The 25,042-nt window shown below is 40.7% G+C and overlaps 1 pseudogene; it reads left to right on the top strand.

Moving 5' to 3' along the window:
* The first annotated feature begins 18,018 nt into the window (after positions 1-18,018).
* Positions 18,019-18,348, top strand: LOC147003542 (protein kish-A pseudogene; annotated as a pseudogene).
* The last annotated feature ends 6,694 nt before the right edge of the window (positions 18,349-25,042 follow it).

Raw genomic sequence — 25,042 nt, 5'->3', positions numbered from 1 at the left:
ACCATGATGTTGCTTTTTGCTTTCTTGAGTGTTCTGATTCTTTCTACATCCTGGACAAGGTCCATAGTAATTTTACCTGAAACTGTCCTCTCTTCCACATATCCTCATATACATGCCTCTATCTCTTATTTCTTGCATTTATTCTCATCACTCTCTTTCTTCTATCTCTTCCCCAGAGAGAGGGACCAATGACATATTCTGCCTCAGGGAGCACTGTCATTGTTTTGGAGCCATAGCTGATCTCCTCTGCCCACATAGGTCAGTCTGAGTGGAACACACACAAATCTTTATGCCCACAAGTCATTTTACACATTAATATATAGAACACTCTACTCATCACCCGAAATGAATTAGGATCAAAGTACTAATCTCCCTTATACATTTCAGAATTATTTTTACTGATGATCCTTACCTGACTTGGGGTAAGTCAATATCAACAAGTCTTCCTCTTTCACCACAAACTTATTATGAATATCTTCCAAAATTTCTCTTTGATATGTTATGGCAGGAAAAGGTATGCCTTCAAACCAATTATAGTCTGATATCATGAATAACTCCTTGTATGTGCTGTTAGGATTCCAGCCCAGGACTCCTATTCAACTTATAACAAATGCTGAGAGGTAAGATTTATAGTGCAGGTAAAAAATTATTAACATTCTTTTATGTGTTTTGAATTATTTACTGATGGCGAGAAATAAATATTGTCACATACAGTCAAAGGTTACTATATTGAGCAATTTTAAAGTTGTACAAATAACATTCTGTAGAATTTGTGAGGCCAAGTCCATGACCCCGAATCAGAGACTCAGGAAGATGTAATAGGACATAGAAATGCAAGTTAATTTAAAATGTCTAGTAATATAATTTAGCTTTCAGAATGATTTTGAATGTGCAGAAAAATTACAGAGATCATACAGAACCTTTGCATGGAATTTCTTTCTTGCTTGCTTGCTTTCTTGCTTTCTTGCTTTCTTGCTTTCTTGCTTTCTTGCTTTCTTGCTTTCTTCTTGCTTCTTTCTTGCTTTCTTGCTTTCTTTTTATTTTTTTAAATAGTGTTTGCTTTTGAGAAACTCATAGTATATTAAGTTCCCTTTTTCTTCCCCTCAAAGCCTTCCCTCCTTTTCCCATATTTTTGATCTCTTCTTTAATATCTGTTGCTATTTATATATGCACACATGTATATAGTCAAGCTACTGAGTGCATGTATTTGAGGTTGTACACGATGTATTCTGAGGTGTGCAGTTGAGATTAGAAAAATCAATGTGAGATTTCATCTTCAGACACAGCCTATTTTCTATATTTTAGCAACAATTGATATGAAGTATTTCTTCTTATAGGGTAAAAATATATAGAATTTCCCCTGGCCTCTTTCGTATACCTACTAGTACCATTATGCTGGTTTGTTTGGGTAACTATACTATTAAAAGTTCATGTGTCTATTTTCCTGTTGTGTCTAAGAGAGACATATTGTATCAACAGGAACCTTGGCCTTTGGGGGAACTCTGTATCCTCTTCTGTGATCTTTTCTCTGAGCCTCTCAGGTTGTAGGGATTTATTTCAGATATATCAGTTTGGGTTGTGTACCTTTCTGTTATTATCTACATTTTGGTCCATTGTGGATCCTTGCCAGAGTCACCACATGTTGCAAAAAGAAAGTTCTTTTTCAATGGGTTAACTGCATTAACCTGTGGGTATAAGGTCAAGTACTTAGAAAACAGCTGGAAATTACACTGGTTTAGGGAACTGTTGGTAATGAGACTCATAGGGTTTTGCTTTTTCCATTTCCATCTGGATTTATGTCTATAATACCAGACATGGCTCTCCTCTATTTGAGTAGGCTTAAGGTCTAATTGTATAGCCTTTGATGACCCTAAGATAAAAGTGCCACCATTTTGCTCTTTGGATGTCTTGCAGTCAAGTCATTCTTCTGGCTCACAGGCTTCATACCTGCATAGATTGAGTGATTGTTCCTCTCCCTGGCATAGTGAGCAAGGTCTTACTTTATGAAAACCACTTCATTGGCAAGAGATTTCCAGGCTATTTTAGATCAGTTCCTCCAAACTGTGTGTCTGAATTGCATCTTCAAGTTCTGGGAGGCAACCAAGGGCATCAAGAGCTGATTTTTTGGGGGGAATTCTCAGATTCTACAAACTACTTTAGAGAATATTTCTCATGTATGATATTGGGCTTTTAATATATAGTCCATAGTTATTGTGGAGAACATTATCATTCCAAATGGCAAAATATCTTTAAAATACATATTAATATTTCAAACATATATGCATATTAATGTGATTTTAGATAAATACTGGATAATATGATTTTCTACATTTTAAAATATTTATTACATCTTTTCCTCAATTACATTTCCAATGCTATCTCAAAAGTCCCCCATACCCTCCCCCCACTGCCCTACCCACCCATTCCCATTTTTTAGCCCTGGCATTCCCCTGTACTGTGGCATATAAAATTTGCATGTCCAATGGGCCTCTCTTTCCAGTGATGGCCAACTAGGTGAAAAGTCTGGTGTAATTCTGATAGGCCTGCCTTTATATGTTACTTGACCTTTCTCCCTTACTGCTTTTAATATTCTATCTTTATTTAGTGCATTTGTTGTTTTGATTATTATGTGTCGGGAGGAATTTCTTTTCTGGTCCAGTCTATTTGGAATTCTGTAGGCTTTTTATATGATCTTGGGCATCTCTTTCTTTAGGATTGGGAAGTTTTCTTCTATAATTTTGTTGAAGATATTTGCTGGCCCTTTAAGTTGAAAATCTTCATTCTCATCCACTCCTATTATCCATAGGTTTGGTCTTCTCATTGTGTCCTGTATTTCCTGGATGTTTTGAGTTAGGATCCTTTTGCATTTTGTATTTTCTTTGATTGTTGTGCCGATGTTCTCTATGCAATCTTCTGCACCTGAGATTCTCTCTTCCATCTCTTGTATTCTGTTGCTGATTCTCGCTTATATGATTCCAGATTTCTTTCCTAGGGTTTGTATTTCCAGCGTTGCCTCACTTTGGGTTTTCTTTATTGTGTCTACTTCCCTTTTAAGTCTAGTATGGTTTTGTTCATTTCCATCACCTGTTTCGATGTGTTTTCCTGTTTTTCTTTAAGGACTTCTACTTGTTTGGTTGTGTTTTCCTCTTTTTCTTTAAGCAGTGTTCCTCTTTTCTTTAGCAGTGTTCTCCTCCATTTCTTTAAGTGAGTTATGAAAGTCCTTCTTGATGTTCTCTACCATCATCATGAGATATGCTTTTAAATCTGGGTCTAGCTTTTCGGTTGTCTTGGGGTGCCCAGGACTAGGTGGGCTGGGAGTGCTGCGTTCTGATGATGGTGCGTGGTCTTGATTTCAGTTAGTAGGATTCTTAAGTTTGCCCTTCGCCATCTGATAATCTCTGAAGCTAGCTCTTATAGTTGTTTCTGGTTAGAGCTTGTTCCTCAGGTGACTCTGTTAGCCTCTATCAGCAGACCTGGGAGGCTGGCTCTCTCCTTAGTTTCAGTGGTCAGAGTATTCTCTGTAGGCAAGCTCTATTCTTGTAGGGAAGGTGCCCAGATATCTGGTGTTCGAACCTGCCTCCTGGCAGAGTTGTGTTCCACTCACCAGAAGTCTTAGGATCCCGTGGGGAATTCCTGTGTGGGTCCTTGCAGGTTTCAGAGACTCCACTGGCAAGGCACTCTGGTGCTCGAGTGGACCGGAAGGGACTTGTGCCCCACCTCAGGCCGGGTTGCCTGCTTCTGTAGTTAATGCAGTCTCAGGTCCCTCACAATTGGATTGGAGCAGACGCTGTGTTCCACTCACCAGAGGTCTTAGGATCCCGTGGGGAATCCTGTGTGGGTCCTTGTGGGTGTCCGGAGACTCCACAGGCAAGGCACCCCGGTGCTTGAGTGGACCGGAAGGGGATTTTCTACATTTTTTAAAACATCCTTGGTATTATTTATCCTTTTGTCTTTTCTATTACTGTGTATTAGACCTGTGTAATTTTTCCAAAAAACACTCCATTCTATTTCCCCCATTTCTCCCTTTGTAACACCTGTGTGCTAATCCAGTGTCTAGAATTTCTCTCCCAAACGATTCCTATTAATTTTACTGGTTACTGTGTTTACTCCAAGTTATATGCACACAGTTACAGATTCAAAGCCAGAATGCACAAATCATTTCTAGATCCACCTTTTTCTCTAAAAGTTTCATGATTTCATTTATTTTCACAGCTAAGTAGATTTTCATTGTACATATGAACCACAGTTTCATTAGTCATTTATTAGTTGAAGGACATTTAAGTTGTTTTTGTTTTCTAGTTATTATGACTAGAACAGTAATAAACATGGCTGAGAACCTATTTGTGGAGTAATATATCAAGTCCTTTCACAATTTTCAAGGAATATTTTATCCGTGCCTTATGATATATTTTTCACACTAATTTGTCAGGGATACTTCATCAGATTGAAATGCATTTAAGTTCATGAGGGTCGCCATTTCCCAAATTATTACAATCATTTATCTCACCTGCATTCGTTGTAAGTTTTTGGTTTGGTCATATTATTTCTGACTAGAGTAGATTAAATCTCGAACTAGTTTAATTTTTATTTCCTTAATTGCTAAAGATTTTGACCAATTAAGAAGGTATATCTTAGTTTTTATTTTTATTTTTAATTCTTCTCTTATTAAGAAATAAATCTGGACAGAGGTAAAGGCCAGTATTTTTCGTAAGATATTTTCTCCATTTACATTTGAAATGCTATCCCAAAAGTCCCCTATACCCTCTCCTCATCCTGCTCCCCTACCCATCCACTCCCAATTCTTGGCCCTGGTATCGCCCTCTACTAGGGCATATGAAGTTTGCCAGTCCAAGGGGTATCTCTTCCCAATGATGCCCGACTAAGCCATCTTCTGCTACATATTGAGCTAGAGACATGAGCTCTGGGGGTATTGGTTAGTTCATATTGTTGTTCCAACTATAGTTTTGCAGACCCCTTCAGCTCCTTGGGTACTTTCTCTAGCTCCTCCATTGGAGGCGCTGTGTTCCATCCAATAAATGACTGTGAGGATCCATTTCTGTATGTGCCAGGAATTGGCTGAGCCTCACAAGAGACACCTATATCAGGGCCCTTTCAGCAAAATCTTGCTGGCATATGCAATAGTGTGTGTGTTTGGTGGCTGATTATGGGATGGATCCCTGGTTGGGGAAGCCTCTAGATGGTTATTCCTTTGGTCTCAGTCTGAAACTTTGTCTCTGTAACTCCTTCCATAGGTAATTTGTTCCCTACGGAGGAATGATGTATCCACACGTTGGTCTTCCTTTTTATACTTGCTGGTTCTGAGTGTCTACTTGACACAGGCTGGAGTTATCACAGAGAAAGGAGCTTCAGTTGCAGAGATGCCTGCAGGAGATCCAGCTGTAAGGCATTTTTTCAAGTAGTGATCAAGAGGGAAAGGCTCCTTGAGGGTGAAACCATCTCTGGGCTGGTCATCTTTGGTTCTATAAGAGAGCCGGCAGAGCAAGCCAGGAGAAGCAAGCCAGTAAAGAACATTCCTCCATGGCTTCTGCATCAACTACTGCTTTCTGACCTCCTTGAGTTCCAGTCCTGGCTTCCTTTGGTGATGAACAGCAGTATGGAAGTGTAAGCTGAATAAACCCTTTCCTCTCCAACTTGCTTCTTGGTCATGATGTTTGTGCAGGAATAGAAACGCTGACTAAGACAAATTGGTACCAGCAGAGTAGGGGTATTCCTGTGACAACCTGGCCTGGGGAGGACTGTGGAAGGACTTTGGAACTTTGGGTTAGAAGATCCATTTGGTGTTAAGAGCACTGTCAGAAGTTGTCTAGAAGCTTGGAAGATAATTTTGAAAACAGTGCAGAAGATGGAGGCCTGGTTTGTGAAATTTAAGAGGGAAAATTAAAGACTGTTTGCAGGGCCATTACTATTTTGGATTGTGAAGTTTCAGTGGTTCTGGTTAATTGGGGCTGAAGAATCAGCTGTGATTAACAAGATACCAGAACTATTAAAGCAAAACCTTGGCATTACTGGGACTATTGATGCTGGTTAGCTGGTGATTAAGAAGAGACCAGCATCATTGAGGTGACATCTTCTGAGAAGTGTTTTCTGAAAGCACAGAGGCTGTGTTTCAGAGATAGCCAAAGTTGTACCTTGTGATGTGGCTGGACTTGGTAATGTGTAAGAGTCACCCAGGTGGTACTGGTTTTGAAGGCATGAAGGGATCACACACAGCAGCTGAGTCTCAGCACTGTGAGGACATTGGTGAAGGTGTAGCCTCAGTTGCAATTGATGGCTCAGGACTGAACAGACCATGCCGTATTTTGGAGATGCCAGTACCATGAGATGACCACCAAGAGCAGCAGCAGTGGAGTACAGGCATATGGAGCCTAAAGGACAACACGTGTGCTACAAAGGGCATGGCTGGAGAAGTGACCCAAGCACTTAGAGGAGTCCAGAAGATCGTTAGTTGGATTCCAGACATTGGATGGTTGGAGATTGTTGGTTTTGATTGTGACTGTGCCCTGATATTTTTCCATCTTGAAGGAAGATTTTTAGTGAAGCCCAAAGTTAGGAGACTGAATTTTAAAAGATACTGGATATTTTAAAGAGATTGAACTTTTAATATGTAAATACTGTGGGATTTTAAAGTTATTTAAGATCTTGGGGATGAATAAGAACTAAGGTTTGAGGCTTACTAGTGATGTGTTTGTATGTCAAGTTGACAAGGGGTCAATTGTACTGGCTGGATCTGGGTGTCAAGTTGACACAGGCTGGAATTATCACAGAGAAAGGAACTTCAGTTGGGGAGATGCCTCCAGGAGATCCAGCTGTAAGGCATTTTCTCAATTAGTGATCAAGTGGCAAAGGCTCCTTGTGGGTGAAACCATCTCTGGCTGGTCGTCTTGGGTTCTCTAAGAGAGCAGGCTGAGCAAGCCAGGAGAAGCAAGCCAGTAAAGAACATCCCTCCATGGCTTCTGCATCAGCTCCTGCTTTCTGACCTGCTTGAGTTCCAGTCCTGGCTTCCTTTGGTGATGAACAGCAGTATGGAAGTGTAAGCTGAATAAACCCTTTCCTCTCCAACTTGCTTCTTGGTCATGATGTTTGTGCAGGAATAGAAACCCTGACTAAGACACTTCTTTATTTTCTTGTTTTGCAAAATGTATCTTGGGTATTCTATGGGATTGCAAGCTGGTAAAACCACTCTGGAAATCAGTCTGGTGGTTCTTCAGAAATTTAACCTAGTACAAGCAGAAAAATCCATCAATACTTCTTCTGGGCATATACCCAGAAGATGTTCCAACTTGTAACGAGGAAACATGTTCCACTATGTTCATAGCAGCCTTATTTATGATAGCCAGTTGCTGAAAAGAACCCATATGTCCCTAAACAGGTGAATAGATACAAAAATATGGTACATTTACACATTGGAGTACTACTCAGCTATTGAGAACAATGAATTTATGAAATCCTTAGGCAAATGGACATGTCTGGAGGGTATCATCTTGAGTGAAGTAACCCAATCACAAAAGAACACACATAATATGCTTTCACTGATAAGTGGATATTAGCCCAGAAACTTAGAATAGCCAAGATATAATTCAAAAAACAGATGAAACTCTAGAAGATGGAAGACCGGATTGTGGATACTTCCTTCCTTCTTGTATTGGGCAACAAATTATTCATGGAAGGAGTTACACAAAGTTCAGAGCTGAGACAGAAGTAAGGACCATCCAGAGACTGTCTCACAAAGTGATTTAATCTAATAAGCCACCACCAAACCCAGACAGTATTGGATAGGTCAGAAAGATTTTGCTGACAGGACCCTGATATAGGTGTCTCTTGTGAGGCTATGCCAATGCCTGGCAAATACAGAAGTGGATGCTCACCTTCATCTATTGGATGGAACACAGGGCCCCTAATGAAGGAGCTAGAGAAAGTTGCCAAGGAGCTAAAGGGGTATGCTACCCTATAGGAGGAATAACAATGTGAACTAACCAGTACCCCCTAGAGCTGTGTCTCTAGTTCCACATATAGCAGAGGATGGCCTAATCAGTGGGAGGAGAAGCCCTTGGTCTTGTGAAGATCATATGTCCAGGTACATGGGAATGCCAGGGCCAGGAAGTTGGATTGGGTGGCTTGAGAATCACATCAGGGGGACTGTATAGTGGACTTTCAAGATACCAATTGAAATGTAAAAGAAGAAAATTTCTTTTTAAAAAAAAAAGATTTATTTATTTATTATATGTAAGTACACTGTAGCTGTCTTCAGATACACCAGAAGAGGGCATCAGATCTCATTATGGATGGTTGTGAGCCACCATGTGGTTGCTGGGATTTGAACTCTGGACCTTCGGAAGAGCAGTCGGGTGCTCTTACCCACTGAGCCATCTCACCAGCCTCAGAAAATTTCTTTTTTTTTTTTTTAATATTTTTATTACATATTTTCCTCAATTACGTTTCCAATGCTATCCCAAAAGTCCCCCATAGCGCCCCCCCACTTCCCTATCCACCCATTCCCATTCTTTTGGCCCTGGCATTCCCCTATATTGGGGCATATAAAGTTTGCAAGTCCAATGGGCCTCTCTTTCCATTGATGGCTGACTAGGCCATCTTTCAATACATATGCAGCTAGAGACAAGAGCTCCGGGGTTCTAGTTAGTACATCATGTTGTTCCAACAATAGGGTTGCAGATCCCTTTAGCTCCTTGGGTACTTACTCTAGCTTCTCCATTGGGAGCCCTGTGATACATCCAATAGGTGACTGTGAACATCCACTCCTGTGTTTGCTAGGCCCCAGCATCGTCTCACAAGAGACAGCTATATTTGGGTCCTTTCAGCAAAATCTTGCTAGTGTATGCAATGGTGTCAGCGTTTAGAAGTTGATTATGGGATGGATCCCTGGGTACGGCAGTCTCTAAATGGTCCATCCTTTCATCACCGCTACGAACTTTGTCTCTGTAACTCCTTCCCTGGGTGTTTTGTTTCCAATTCTGAGAAGGTGCACAGTGTCCACACTTTGGTCTTCATTCTTCTTGAGTTTCATGCGTTTAGCAAATTGTATCTTAAATCTTGGGTATCCTAAGTTTTGGGCTAATATCCACTTATCAGTGAATACATATTGTGTGAGTTCTTTTGTGATTGTGTTACTTCACTCAAGATGATGCCCTCCAGGTCCATCCATTTGGCTAGGAATTTCATAAATTCATTCTTTTTAATAGCTGAGTAGTACTCCATTGTGTAAATGTACCATAATTTCTGTATCCATTCCTCTGTTGAGGGACATCTGGGTTCTTTCCAGCTTCTGGCTATTATAAATAGGGCTGCTATGAACATAGTGGAACATGTGTCCTTTTTACCGGTTGGGACATCTTCTGGATATATGCCCAGGAGAGGTATTGCTGGATCCTCCGGTAGTACTATGTCCAATTTTCTGAGGAACCGCCAGACTGATTTCCAGAGTGGTTGTACAAGCTTGCAATCCCACCAACAATGGAGGAGTGTTCCTCTTTCTCCACATCCTCGCCAGCAACTGCTGTCACCTGAATTTTTGATCTTAGCCATTCTGACTGGTGTGAGGTGGAATCTCAGGGTTGTTTCTGTTCTTGCAGCTATCATATTTTAGGTTTGTTGAAGAATTCCTTTTTTGCTTTTTCTAGGGCTTAATATCCCTCCTATACTGGCACGTTTTTCCTTTGTTATCCCTTGAAGGGCCGGATTCTTGGAAAGTTATTGTGTGAATTTGTTTTTTTTTTTTCATGGAATACTTTGGTATCTCCTTCCATGGTAACTGAGAGTTTTTCTGGGTATAGTAGCCTGGGCTGGAATTTGTGTTCTCTCAGGGTCTGTATAACATGTGTCCAGGATCTTCTGGCTTTCATAGTTTCTGGTTAGAAGTCTGGTGTGATTCTAATAGCTCTGCCTTTATAAGTTACTTGACCTTTTTCCCTTACTGCTTTTAATATTCTATCTTTGTTTAGTGCATTTGATGTTCTGATTATTATGTGTTGGAAGGAATTTCTTTTTTTTTCTTTTTTTTTTCTTTTGATATAAACACAAGAGGTAGTTTAATGATGGAGCTCCAGGCTGACATGTGTCTCACCAAAGAGACAGAGGAATCAACCCTGAGGCTCAAAAGTTAGGGGTTTATATAGAAAAAAATTCAGGGGATAGGAGAAATTGGCTGGTTACACACAATTGAACAGTTTAAACATCATCAAGCAGTCAGGACAACAGCAACTCTAAAGGGAGGGTGCTTATCTTTATGGGCAGAGCATATGGTTAAATTTCAAACCATATCAGGAGGAGACCAGACCAGGTGGCCCATTACTCAACTGGGCTTGTCCAGAGATGGTCTTTGCATGCCTCTCTTATCTTTATAGCCAGTCAGTTCCTGGAATGACTTAACAGCCTTTGTGCCAGCCTGTCTGGCCATGTCTGGGCCTGTTTTGCTATGCTCTCTGCCTTAGGTCTGTAAACCTTCTGACTAGTCATCATAAGCCATATGAATCATGGACCTTCAATTTAATTTTCTTTCTTTCATTACCTTCTTCTTTTACTAAATAATTCTAATCTTAGAATTTTAAAGGTCTGTATCCTCATGTGGGGGGTAGGAATCATATTCTTCTACTATCTTTACTATGGGTTGATATTGGTGTTGGAGCACCATAAGCTGCACTGCATTTACTCTACTCTTAACAAAAGCAATTCCCTTATTTATTAAGCAGGGGCCAAAGATCAAAACCAAACATATAGTAAGATTTGGTCCAGCTAAAGTGGAAAGTAAAGTGGTCATCTGTGGAGATTTAAGATTACCACAACTTGAACCATCTCTGTTGAGCTTCTTGATCGTGCTTTCTCCTTTCTAGTCTTTCCCTCAGTTTCTGCATAGAATATCTGACTATTCCCATGTTGTCTGCATAGAATCAGCATTCTTCTTTTAAGGCTGCACATAGTACACCTTCTTTTAAAAACAATAAATCTAAACCTCTTCTGTTTTGTAATACTACTTCCGACAGGGAGGTCAAGGATTATTCTAATGCATCGATAGATTTTTCTATCATACTTAAATCTTCATTTATAGCTTCTCTTAAGGATTGGATTCCTTGCCTACCCTCAATCAAGGCTGTTACACCAATTCCTACTCCTACCATAAGACCCACCCCCACCAACATAGCTAGGGTAAGGGAGACTGGTTCTCTTTTCAATCTCTTATTGGTATACTCATCTTCTAGGTGGGAAGCAGGATAATAATACATGCGAGGTAGGAGCTGAACCATACCACAGAAATCACGAGATGGGTCAAAAACACTAGTTGACACACATGGGGTGAGCCCTGTGTTACAGGACCACCAACTGACTGGATATGGCACAAGGTAATAGTTGGTATTTGTCTTCGACACAGGATGAGTCTGGCCACATAAAGTGTTGGTGGGAAGGGGGAGGTATCCCTATGCAGAGAGCAGGGATCCTTCCTGACACTTCAGTTAGGGTTAATTTCTTTCCTGTTCCCTATGAGCAGGAGGCATGACTACTGGTTTTTATTAAAATCTCCATTAAAGGCAATCCCTTCATAGTAGGGAGGGCCTGAGGATAGGTATAGCCAGCAGTCAGTAGTAGCATCCAGATCCGAGCTGTTAAGGGCATAAAAGGCTCCTCTAATCAGGTTGAACAGTCTCTGTCCAATCCAGAAATCTGAGGGGATTGTGGTCAGGGGATCTTGGGGGGTGACGACCTCGAGGGGGTTCTCAAATATCAGAGCCGGGGGCTTGGGTTTGGCAGGGAGGCCCTGTTCTGGAAGGACCTTGTTAGGTCCTATGGGCACTGGGGATGGACTCTCCACAGTCAATTTGATTTTGAAAACTAATGCAGAGTCTTTCCTTACTGCGTCCATGTGCAAACCCCAATTGTTTCCCTTAAGCCAGCTCTGCCGTTCTCATTTCCCCTGGTCAGTAAACTTTATATGTATGGGGTTGCAATAGTTATCTTTACAAGGTCTATTAGGGCTGTTGAACCAGGCACACCCACTCTCAAGGTATTTAGAATTATCTCTGTCACCTTGGTTTGGCCGGTCAGAGCTACTGCCCCTTTTTACTGTGATCAGGTCCCAGGTAGAGATAGGATTCCAATAAGCTTCACCTGTGGTCTCAGGACCCCATGCAGCACAGTAAAAGTCCAGTGCCCCTCTACACTGAGGCCGAAGTTTTCATGGTTGGCCTTGGCCAGGGTAAACATAAAATTCTGCAGACCAAAAATTGGCTCCGTAGTACTTACTGTCCTGAGCATCCAAACGTGCTCCCTATCCTACTCAGGAAGAACTGTTTATCAGGTGGTGGTTTATGAAGGTCAGGGACGTCCCAGGTAAGTGACCCTGGTACTAACTTACAGATATCAGGTGTGATGTCAGGCCACCAGGTCCACGGGGGTTGTACTGAGGTGGTCGACCATACAATGTCCCCCTCCTTATTAAGCACTTCCCAAGTTTGTTGAATTGGAGTATGAGGGTTGAAGCCTCTGTTCCGAGTCACTCTTGTGATGCAAGTGCATCTTAAGAGGATTAATAGTTTTTTCCAGAGTCCAGTCAGTCATCACGATCAGTCTTAGGGGGAGCCCTCTTGACCTTTGAGGCATGAAACCAAGAAGGGACTCCTTCTACTTTAAGTGCAGTGGTGTAGTCAATAGTACCAGGTTGGGTCCTTTCCACTGAGGTTCGAGGTTCCCCACTCAGTGCCTCCTCACCAGGATTGAGTCTCCCAATTCAAACTGATGTGGAACCTGTAAGTCAATGGCGTAGGTTTCTATCAACTGCTCCTGGTTTCTTTCCTCACGATTTCAAGAACCTTCAGCCAGGCCTCTACCACAAACTGCTTCCATTGGTGAACCAGGCTACCGTTCCAGGCCAAGGTCGATTGGCTAGGTCTGGCTGAGTCCCAGTTTCCTCTGTCAGTATTTCCTCACACTGATGTATGGGGGTCTCGTCAGCTTCAGGCAATAGGGTGGCAGGATTAAGAGTGGCAGGTGGAGCAAAAGTCACTCGATCAGTCAATAACAAGCTCTGGTAGTGGGTCATCGCAACATTAGTCATCCATTGGTCTGGTGGCTGCTGAATCATGCTCTCAAGGGAGTGCAGGGCCACCACAGTCACATTCTGGCCCATAATTAGTTTATCAGCATCTTTCACCAGTACAGCCATAGTTGCTATTGCCCAGAGGCAGGAGGGCCATCCGCTGGCCACAGGGTCCAGCTTCTTTGACAGATAGGCTACTGGGTGCTTCCAGGGTCCTAGGGTTTGAGTGAGGACCTCTCTGGCTACTCCATTTCTCTCATTGATGTATAGGGTAAAAGGCTTGTTTAAATCAGGCAGTGCTAGGACAGAGGCCTGTAGCAGTGCCTTTTTGAGAGTTTCAAAAGCCAATTGATGTTCCTTAGCCCAAATGAACTTTCCTTTTTCTTTTGTTAAGGGGTATAATGGGGCTGCTAAAGTAGCGAACCCTGGGATCTAGAGTCTACAGAATCCTGCAGTCCCCAGGAATTCTCTTACCTGGCGAGGGGTTGTTGGGGTCGGGATCTGTGTCACTGTTCACTTCCTAGCTTCTGTGAGCCATTGTTGCCCATTCTTCAGGGCATACCCCATGTAGGTCACCTCAGTCCAGCATAACTGTGCCTTCTTAGCCAAAGCCCGGTACCCCAACTCACCTAACTTGGCCAGGATTTTCTGAGGCCTGAGTTCACACTCTTCATGTGTTTCTGCGGCCACCAAAAGGTCATCTACGTATTGTAAGAGAGTCACCTGGGGATTGTTGGCCCAAAAGGAGGCAAGATCTCGATGTAGAGCTTCATCAAACAAGGTGGGTTAATTCTTAAATCCCTGAGGCAGTCTCTTCCATGTGAGCTGTCAGGTTCTTCTGTTCTCTGCGTCTTGCCATTCAAAGGCAAACAAGAGCTGGCTGTTAGGGTGTAGTCTCAGGCAAAAGAAAGTGTCTTTAAGATCTAAGATCATATATCAGGTTCGTTCAGGTGACAGCATGCTGAGTAGGTTGTAAGGATTGGGCACTGTGGGGTGGATATCTTGAACTTTTTTATTGACCTCTCTAAGGTCCTGTACAGGGTGATAGTCATTCGTCCCCAGTTTCTTTACCGGGAGTAGGGGGCTACTCCAAGGAGACTTACATGGGACTAGGATCCCCTGTTGGAGCAGTCTGGTGATATGGGAGCGTATGCCCTCCTGCACTTCTCTGCCCATGGGGTATTGTCAGATCCCAATGAGAGGGGTCCCAGACTTAAGTTCACCACCGGGAGAATTAGTCTGGCCATTCCCATTCCCCCTGTTTCGGCCCATGTCTGAGGATATCAAGTAAGCCAGTCAGTCCTGTAGTCCCTCAGGGGGTTTCATTTCATTTTGATAAATTTGATACTCTTCTCCTAATTGTAAAGACAACACTAAGGTCTGAGGTGTCTCAATCCCCCAGGACAATTCTGGTTCAGAGGGGGCAAATGTTATTTGTGCCTTTAATTTGATCAATAAGTCTCTTCCCAGTAAGGGCATAGGGCACTCCAGAATGACCAAAAATGAGTGAATTACTTAGCTCTTTCCTAGGTCTACCATCCGGGAAGTGGTCCTTGGGTATGGTTTCTGCCCTGTGGCCCCAATCACTAGCGTCTTTTTGTTTTTTGTTTAATTAACCAAAGGTGTTTTGAGCACTGAATATTCTGCACCAGTATCAACCAAGAAACTTATAGGGGTCCCCTCCACTTTTAATGTTACCCTAGGCTCAGGGAGGGGGGCCGATCCCCATTTCCCCTAGTCTTCATCATCTTCAAGGGACAGTACTTTTGCTCCCTGTGTCTTGTTAGAGCACTCACGAGCCCAGTGACCTTTGTCTTTGCAGTGTGCATATTGATCTTTTTCCAGGGGCAGTCTATCTCTTCTGGGTCTCTTTGGCCCCTGCCATTTCTCATCTCCCAGATCCCCTGACTGCCTAGTCCTGTCTCTTTTATCTCTATCTACTACTGTGGCCAGTAATTCGAGTCAGAGTCTTTTCCTGTTGCCTGTCTTCATCTCTTCTCTCTCTCTTTTCTCTTTCTTGTTTCTCATCCTCCGTCTCTCTTTTGATACACTTTCTCAGCCACTTTAACCACATCCCTTACAGTATAATCTTGTAATCTCTCAATCCGTTGCAATTTCCTTATGAAGTCGGGGGCTGACTGTCTGATAAAAGCCATAATCACAGAGGCTTGCTGCCCTTCAGACATAGGGTCAAAGGGGGTGTACCTTCTGTAAGCCTCCATGAGTCACTCCAGAAAAAATGAGGGGGGCTCAGTCATCCTCTGAATAACCACCTTATCTTAGCCAAATTTGTGGGCCTTTGTATGGCACCTTGGAGACCCGCCAGTAGAGCCTGCTTGTAATTATACAGCTGTTCCCTACCTTGTGCAATGTTATAATCCCATTGAAGGCAGGTCAAGGGGAATCCTTCATCTATCTGGGCCAGGGTCTGGACAGGGTGCCCGGCATCATCCCGGACATTCTTCTGAGGATCGAGGAGAATTCTCTCTCTCTCCTCAGTGATGAACAAGGTCTGTAAAAGCTGTTGACAGTCATCCCATGTAGGCTGATGGGAGAACATCAAGGACTCTATCAAGCCTGTAAGCCCTGCAGGGTTTTCTGAAAAGGGAGGGTGATTAATCTTCCAGTTATAAAGATCAGAGGAAGAAAAGGGCCAATACTGTAAAAGTTGTAAGTCATTCTGATCGCCTGGGGGTGGCCTAACAGCCCTAAGGGGAACCGCTACAGTGGAGTCAGCCAGTCCTTCAGGGACCAGTCAGCTCCTCATCCCTGTTGAGGGAACTTCTCTTCCTCTGGTCCCAGGGACCATGAACAGAAGATGGGCCGGAGGAGCAGAGGGTTGTGGTACAGGTTGGGGAGCTCGAGGATAAGGTGGGGGCAGGGGAAAAGACCACTTATGGGGTTCTTCTATTTCAGGGTAGATCTTAGAGGTGGGTGCTGGTGGAGTGCTGTGCTCGCCATCTTCTTTAGGCTGCAGCTTCGGATTCTTGTTTGAAGCTCTCTCTTGGACAGCCAGGATCGTGGAGCTGGTCCTAAGGGGTGGGAGGAATGATCGGACCCACTGGGGTGGGGATCATGTCAAATCCTTTCACACTGTGATGTAAGGCTGTTGGTCTGGGTGTGATCCCTGCCCTTCCTCATCCAGCCCTGCTGAGGCACCTTCCTGTGCGCTGCTACCCAGGTGGCACGATCCTGCATGTTTACATTCTCTTGTCGCTCCACTTTGTGCTCAGAAGGAATTTGTTTTATGGTCTAGTCTATTTGGAGTTCTGTAGACTTCTTTTATGTTCATGGGCATCTCTTTCTTTAGGTTAAGTAAATTTTCTTCTATAATTTTCTTGAAGATAACTACCAGCCCTGTACATTGAAAGCCTTTATTCGCAGCTATACCTATTATCTGTAGGTTTGGTCTTCTCATTGTGTCCTGGATTTCCTGGATGTTTTGAGTTAAGATCTTTTTGCATTTTGCATTTTCTTTGGTTGTTGTGTCTATATTTTCTGTGGAATCTTCTGCACCTGACATTCTCTCTTCGATCTCATTCTGTTGCAGATGCTTCCTTCTATGGTTCCTGATTTCTTTCCCAGGATTATTATTACAGAGTTGTCTCCCTTTAGGTTTTCTTTATTGTATATAGTTCCACTTTTAGATCATGGATGGTTTTGTTCACTTACATCACCTGTTTGGTTGTGTTTTCCTTTAATTCTTTAAGGGATCTTTGTGCTTCCTCTTTAAGGACTACTACCGCTATAGCAATGTTTTTTCTGTAATTCTTTAAGGGATTTTGTGCTTCCTCTTTGAGGACTACTACCTGTTTAGCAGTATTCTCCCGTATTTCTTTAAGTGAGTTATTAATGCCTTTCTTAAAATCTTCTACCAGCATTATGAGATAAATTTTTAAAACTGAATCTTGCTTTTTGGATGTGTTGGTGTATCCAGGACTCGCAGTGTTGGGACTACTGGGTTCTGATGATGGTGAGTGGTCTTGTTTTCTGTTAGTAAGATTCTTACCTTTGCTTTTCTCCATCTGGTAGTCTCTGTTGTTAGATGATCTAGCTGTCTCTGGTTGGAGCTTATTCCTCCTGTGGTTCTGTTAGCCTCTGTCAGCATTCCTGGGAGTCCAACTCTCTCCTAAATCCCAGTGGTCAGAGCACTCTCTTCAGACAAGCTGTCCTCTTGCAGGGAATGCACACAGAGGTCTGTAGCTCAGCTACTCTTCCTGGATGAAGATGAAGGCCCAAAGGGACCCCGTTGCTTCTGTGGCCTGCAGGCTCTCCTGCAGGTGCTGATCTGTGAGAGACCTGGGATATAAGATGTCGCTCTCACTTGTGTCTCTGGGTCAGAGCTCTCCCTGGAGGCTGACTCTCATCTGGCGGGGAAGATGCACCACACTTCTGCCTTTTAAAATTCTTTCTATATCCTTCATAGATGCTTAAACCTCAGGATAGGTTTGATGGAGATATCCTCTTTAGGACATGGATGCTTCAATTTTTCAGTCTATGGCTATTTCCAGTTGTGAATCTGTGTTTTAGTTACCATCTACTAAAAAAAATAAAAACCTATGTGATGAGGTTTTAGCAATGCACTGATCTATGGGTTTAGAGATATCTCATTAGGAGTCATTTTATTGCTATGTTGATTTAGTGGAATCTATTTAGGATAAGGGTCTTGGCTTCATTACCAGTGTCAGGTGTGGGTTCCATCTCATGACATTGGATTTAAATTCAATCAAACAGTTGTTGGTCATTCCCATAACACTTATGGTTAATGCACCAATATTTCTTGAAGATAAGTCACTGTTGCAGGTCACAGGGTTCATTGTTATGTGAGATTCTCCTATAGTGTGTACAGTACCTTCTAGAACTATTAATGACAAGCAGTATAGATGAAGCATTTGGGCATTATCTTTTGCCCTGGTCCAGAATGATGATCTGACTTGACCAGCACCCACCTCACTATGCCTGCCATTTTCAATTTTCAGAGTCTATTAACTGTAATTTTGATGCTTATATGTATGTGTGCTTATATCTGATCTCTGGCACACAGAATCCTGGACAGAAATAAAACTGGACTATTGGTAATACTTTGGCAGTGTGCCTGAATTGGTAAATGCAAGAGTCCTTATGTGGCCATATGGTTCATAGTGATGGCCTTCAGCATCCTCTTCATACAGTATCTTTGGAAACTATTACAGTGTGAATGCCATCAGATTGTAAACAAGGACTTGCCTCCCGAAAATAATGGCAAAAAATGGTTAAGCCTTAGAACTGAACTGGGAATGAAATAAATTTTGAGATGCTGTTCTCTATTATTTTTTTTTTTTTACTATTGGACCAATGAGGTGTATGAATAATTATAATGTAACCGTTTAATACACAGGAATGTGATTGTAGCCATCAACCTCAGGTCTCTTACTCCAATATTCCACTCTGTAAGTGTCATTCTGTTGTGTCAGGTTCTCCAGGCATGAAGTAGAAAACTAGTGGCAAATTCCACAGGCACCTGTGCCTAGGCCTTCAAAATAGTAACTTTACATAATGCCACCTTGTAGCAATTGGTCTATTTTTCTTGAAAAAATTATTCTATTTTTGTTGTTATTGCTCTTAAGGATTCCGTTCATATTTAAATCCTTTTGATTGCTATCCAAAGTACCTGTATTCTAGGCAAATCATTTAGTTTAATGCAGGTATTTAAAGCATTTTAAACAAAACTCTGATTTTCTTTAATTAGCACAAGATTTGGGCTTCTATTCACAAAGATACAACTGACACTCTATGAATGAAGAATACTTTATAATGAAAACCAGCAAGTAGAGCGGTGAGTGAACAAGCATTGTGCATTGTTTGTTCTCTGTAGTGCTGTCTTCCAAATAGAACAGTCATTGTAGGTACCCAAGTGTGGTATTTGTGCTGATTTTAATGCAGCATTTTAAATCTAGTTTATATTCTGCCCAAAAAAGCTGAAGCATCTGGTTGAACACCAGCTCAATTTCTCCATGTTCAATGAGAGAAATTACTTCATGTCATCAGAAATAGGACCTTACCATCATGTTATTGATGTAAACAATAAATAGCATTGACAATAGCCTGTAATGTTTAAGGGGTCATATTAGACCTATTTATCCAACAACTCACAAGATGTTATCAATTCTTGGTAATGGAGATTTTACTTGGTATTGTATGATTTCTAGTTGGGGCATTGTGTGCCCCATATATCATAACAGCATTTAAGTAATTTTTATTTATTTTAGGAAGCTTCTAATGTATAAAATTTCCATCTACCTTTTCAAAATGTCTTCAGTACTAATTTTAGGAAACAACAGTCCTCAATATCTAAGTGCTTTTTTTATGGATAAATACTAGTCCAGACCCATTATTTTGATATTCCATCAGTTATCATTTTGGAGAAAATAATGGACATTAACACTACAGAATAAATTAGATGAAAATAGAGCATTATTTTGAGTTCCTTTCTAACAAATTGGTCTCCTTTGAAGTACCAGGTCTGATTATGATAGGAGAAAAAACCAAGAGATTAGACCATTGGAAATCTGTATTTCATAGAATTCAAGGCATAAGCATATCTTGTTGGACAAGATTTTTCATTTTACAAACAGACCCTGAAATAAGGGAGGCACGATATGGCTCAGTGGTTAAAAGCAATTGTTCTTCTAGAGGATCCAGGTTCCATTCTTTTCTCACATATGTCACTTACAACAATCTGTAACTATAGTTCCATGGAATTCTATGATCTATTCTGGCTTCTATAGGCACCAAGTATGTATGAGGTACACAATCATTTATGCAAACACTCACACACATGAAAGTAAAGTAAATTTAAAGTGCATTATTTCTTTTAAGGAATGCAATTTAAAAATTGCATCTGTAGATTTCCTTTGCTAATTTACTCATTTTCATAATATTGACTCAGCCAATCTGTGAGTGGTATGTGCAGGTGCCTTCCCATTTTTAATTTTTTATTAGATATTTTCTTTTTTTTCATTACAAGTGTTTTCCCTTTCCAGATTTCCCCTTTTGAACCCCCTATCCAATTCCTCCTCCCCTTGCCTCCTTGAGGGTGTTCCCTCACCCACATACTCACGACTTCCAGCCCTGGCATTCACCTACACTGGGGCATCAAACAGCCTCAGGTCCAAGGGCATTTCCTCCCACTGATGACAACAAGATCTTCATTTATCATATATGTGGGAAGAGCCATGCATGTGTACACTTTGGTTTGTAGTCCAGTCACTGGGAGCGCCAGGGTCTGGCCAGTTGCAGTTCTCTCTATGAGTCTGCAAACCCAATCAGATCCTTCAGTCCCTTCTCCAGCTCCACCATTGTGGACACAATGCTCAGTCCAGTGGTTGGCTGCAAGCATTTGCCCCTGTATTTACCAGTTTCTGACAGAACCTCTCAGGAGACAACCGTATCAAGCTTCTGTCAGCAAGCACTTCACAGCATTCACAATATTATAGTGTATGGTGAATGTATATGGGATGGTTAATATCCACTTACCAGTAAGTATATATGGTGTGTGTTTTTTGAGACTCAGTTACCTCACTCAGGATGGTATTTTCAAGTTCCATCTATTTGCCTGTGAATTTCATGAAGTCACTGTTTTTAATGGCTGGTTAGGATTCCATTATGTAAATGTTCCCCATTTTCTGTATCCATTCTTCTGTTGAGGGACATCTGGTTGTTTCCAGGTTCTGACTATTATATATATGGCTGCTATGAATATAGTGGAGCATGTGTCCTTATTACATATTGGAGCATCTTCTGGGCATACATTCAGGAGTGGTATAGTTGGGTTCTGAAGGAGTAGTATGCCTAATTTTCTGAGTAAAACCACCAGACTGATTTCCAGAGTGGTTGTACCAGCTGGCAATTCCTCTAGCAATGGAGGAATGTTCCACTTTCTCCACATCCTAGCCAACATCTGCTACCTCCAGAGTTTTTGACCTTAGGCATTTTGATGTGTGGTAGAATCTCAGGGTTGTTTTGAATTGCATTTCCCTGATGACTATGGATGTTGAACATTTCTTTAGGAGCTTCTCAGCCATTTGTGTTTCCACAGGGGAGAATTCTCTGTTTAGCTCAGTTCCCCCTTTTAAAATAGGGTTATTTGGTTCACTGGAGCCTAACTTATTGAGTTCTTTATATATATATATATATATATATATATATATATATATATATATATATATATATATATATATAATATATCTATATATATTAGTCCTCTATTGGATGTAGGGTTGGTAAAGATCTTTCAACAATCTGTTGGTTGGGGTTTTGTCCTATTGACAGTGTCCTTTACTGTCTGAATCTTTGCAATTTTATGAGGTCCCCTTTGTCTATTATTGATCTTAGAGCACTAGGCATTTGTGTCATGCTCAGGAAATTTTCTCCTGTACCCAGATATTTGATATTTTCACCCAGTTTCTTTTTTGTTCGATTCAGTTTATCTGGTTTTATATGGAGGTCCTTGATCCACTTGGAATTGAGCTTTGTACATGGAGATAAAAATGAATAAATTTTCATTCTTCTACTTGTTGATTGCTAGTTGAACTAGCAGCATTTGTTGAAAAAGCTTTTTCCCTCCACTAGTATGTTTTAGTTCCTTTGTCAAAGATCAAGTGACCACAAGAGAGTGGGTTCATTTCTGGGTCTTCTATTCTAGTCCATTGATCTAAGTGCCTGTCAGCAATGGTGCCAAAACCATTCAGTTTTTTATCACTATTGCTTTGCAATAGAGGTTAATGTCAAGGATGGTGATTCCCCAGAAGTCATTTTATTGTTGAGAATAGTTTTAAGTGTTCTGCATTTTTGTTATTCCAAATCAATTTGAGAATTGGTCTTTCTAAGTCTGAAGAATTGAGTTGGAATTTTGATGTGGATTGCATTGATTGTGCATATTGCTTTCAGAAAGATGGCCATTTTTCTATATTTATACTGACAATACACTATCATGGGAGATCCTTCAATTTTCTGAGGTCTTCTTCACTTTCTTTCTTCAGAAACTTGAAATACTTGTCCTACAGATCTTTCACTTGTTTGGTTAGACTCATACTAAGATATTTTATATTGTTTCTAAAGAGAGTAATTTCCTTAATTTCTTTCTCAGCCCTTTATCCTTTGAGTATCAGAAGGCTACTAATTTGCTTGAGTTAAATTTATATATGGCCACTTTGCTGAAGTTGTTTATAAGCTGTAGTATTTCTCTGGTCGAATTTTTGTGGTCACTTAAATATATTATCATCTGCAAATAGTGACTTCTTCCTTTCCAATTTCATATCCTATTGACCCCCATTTGTTATCTAATACTCTTGATAGAAGTTCAAATACTATATTTAGTAGATATTGAGAATGTGGACAGCCTTGACTAATCCCTCATTTTAGTTGGACTGCTTCCAGTTGCTCTCCATATAGTTTGGTGTTCGCTACTGGTTTACAGTATATTCCCTTTATTACATTTAGATATGGGCCTTGAACTCCTCATTTTTCCAAGTCTTTTAACATGGTGGGATGCTGAATATTTTCAAATGTCTTACAGTACCTAACGAAATTATCATGTGGATTTTTCCTTCAGTTTGTTTATGTAATGTTTTATATTGGTCGATTTCTGTATGATGAATCATCCCTCAATTCTTGAGGTGAAGCCTGATTGATCATGGTGAATTATCATGATCGTTTTGATGTGTTCTTGGATTCAGTTTTCGACAAATTTGTTGAGTGTTTTTGCATTGATATTCATAAGGGAAATTGGTATAAACTTCTCTTTCTTTGTTGGTGTTTGTGTGATTTTGGTATCAGTGTAACTCTGCCTTCAAAGAGCAAATTGGGTAGTTTTCCTTCTTTTTCTATTTTGTGGAATAGTTTGAAGAGTAATGGTATTAGGTTTTCTTTGAAGGCGTGATTGATTTTTGCATTATTCCCATCTGCTCCTGGGCTTTCTTTGGTTGGGAGACTTTTAATGACAGCTTCTTTTACTTTAGGGGTTATGGGACTGTTTCGATGATTTATCTGATCCTGATTTAACTTTGGCATTTGGTATCTATCAGAAACTTGTCCTTTTCATCCAGATTTTCCAGTTATTTGGAATATAGGCCTTTGTAGTAGAATCTGATAATTTTTTGAATTTCCTCAGTTTCTGTTTGTACTGGCTAGTTTTCTGTCAAGTTGACACAGAGAAAGGAGCTTCAGTTGAGGAAATGCCTCCATGAGATCCAACTGTAAGGCATTTTCTTAATTAGTGATCAAGGGGGAAAGGCCCTTTGTGTGTGGTGCCATCTCTGGGCTGATAGTCTTGGGTTCTATAAGAGAGCAAGCTGAGCAAGCCAGAGGAGGCAAGCCAGTAAAGAATATCCCTCCATGGCTTCTGCATCAGCTCCTGCTTTCTGACCTGTTTGAGTTCCAGTCCTGACTTCCTTTGGTGATGAACAGCAGCATGGAAGTGTAAGCCAAGTAAACCCTTTCCTCCCCAACTTGCTTCTTGGTCATGATGTTTTTGCAGGAATAGAAACCCTGACTAAGACACTGTTGTCATATCTCCTTTTTCATTTCTGATTTTGTTCATTTGGATTGTATTTCTGTGTTCTCTGGTGAGTCTGGCTAATAGATTATCTATCTTGCTGACATTCTCAAAAAACCAGATCTTGGTGTTGTTGATTCTTCATATTTTCTTTTGTTTCTATTTCGTTGATTTCAACTCTGAGGATAATTATTTCCTGTTGTCGACTGCTCTTGGATGTATTTGTTTCTTTTTGTTCTAGATGTTTCAGGTGTGCTGTTAGGCTCCTAGCATAATCTCTCTGAAGTGACATTTGGAGTCACTCAGAGTTATGTGTTTTCCTCTTAGCACTGTTTTCATTTTTTCCCAAAAGTTTGGGTATGCTTTTTCTTGATTTTCATAAAATTCTAAAAATTATTTAATTTCTTTCTTTATTTTCCCTTGTCCAATTATCGATGAGCAGGATATTGTTCAGCTTCCATGTGTATGTGGGATTTCTGTTGTCTTTGTTTGTATTGAAGACCAGCCTAAGTCCATTGTGATTTATTAGGGTACATAGGATTGTTTTAATCTTCTTGTATCTGATGAGGCCTGTTTTGTGACCAATTCTATGGTTAATTTTGTAGAAGGTACCATAGGGTGCCGAGAAGAAGGTACATCAATTTTTTTTAGAATGAAATGTTCTATAGATTTGGATATGTCAAATCCATTTTGTGTACTACTTCTGTTAGTTTCAATGTGTTTCTGTTTAGTATCCATTTCCATGATCTGTCCATTGATGATGGTTCGGGATTGAAGTCTCTGACTATTGTTTTGTGATGTGCAATATGTGCTTTGAGCTTTAATATATTTTTAAAAATTAATGTGGATACCCTTGTATTTGGAGCATAGATTTTCAGAATTGAGAGTTCATCTTGGTAGATTTTTCCTTTAACCAGTATGAAGTGTCCTTTCTTATCGTTTTTGGTAACTTTTGGTTGAAATTTGATTTTCTTCAATATTAGAATAGAATAGAATATTAGAGTGGCTGCTTCAATTTGTTTCTTTGGACAATTTGCTTCGAAATTGATTTTCCAGCCTTTTCTCTGAGGTAGTGTCTGTCTTTGATACTAAGGTACATTTCTTGTATGCAGTAAAGTGCTGGGTCTTATCTTTTGTAGGCCTGTTTTGTGGAATGATATTGTGTAAATTTGGATTCATCATGGGATATCTTAGTTTCTCCATTTATTGTAATTGGGAATTTTACTGGGTATAGTAGCTGTGCTGGCATTTGTGTTCTCTTAGGGTCACTATAACATGTGCCCTGGATATTCTAGCTTTTATAGTCTCTGTTGAGATGTCTGTTTCAATTCTGATAGGTCTGCCTTTATATGTTACTTTACCTTTTCCTCATATGACATTTAATATTGTTTGTTTGCTTTCTGCACTTGGTGTTTAGACTGTCATATTTCAGGAGAAATTTATTT

This window comes from Mus caroli, unplaced genomic scaffold, assembly GCF_978045245.1.
Source record: "Mus caroli unplaced genomic scaffold, Mus_caroli_1 scaffold_8, whole genome shotgun sequence".
Taxonomy (NCBI): domain Eukaryota; kingdom Metazoa; phylum Chordata; class Mammalia; order Rodentia; family Muridae; genus Mus; species Mus caroli.
Note: the sequence above shows the minus strand (reverse complement) of the source record. Positions and strands in the feature narration are given on the sequence as shown.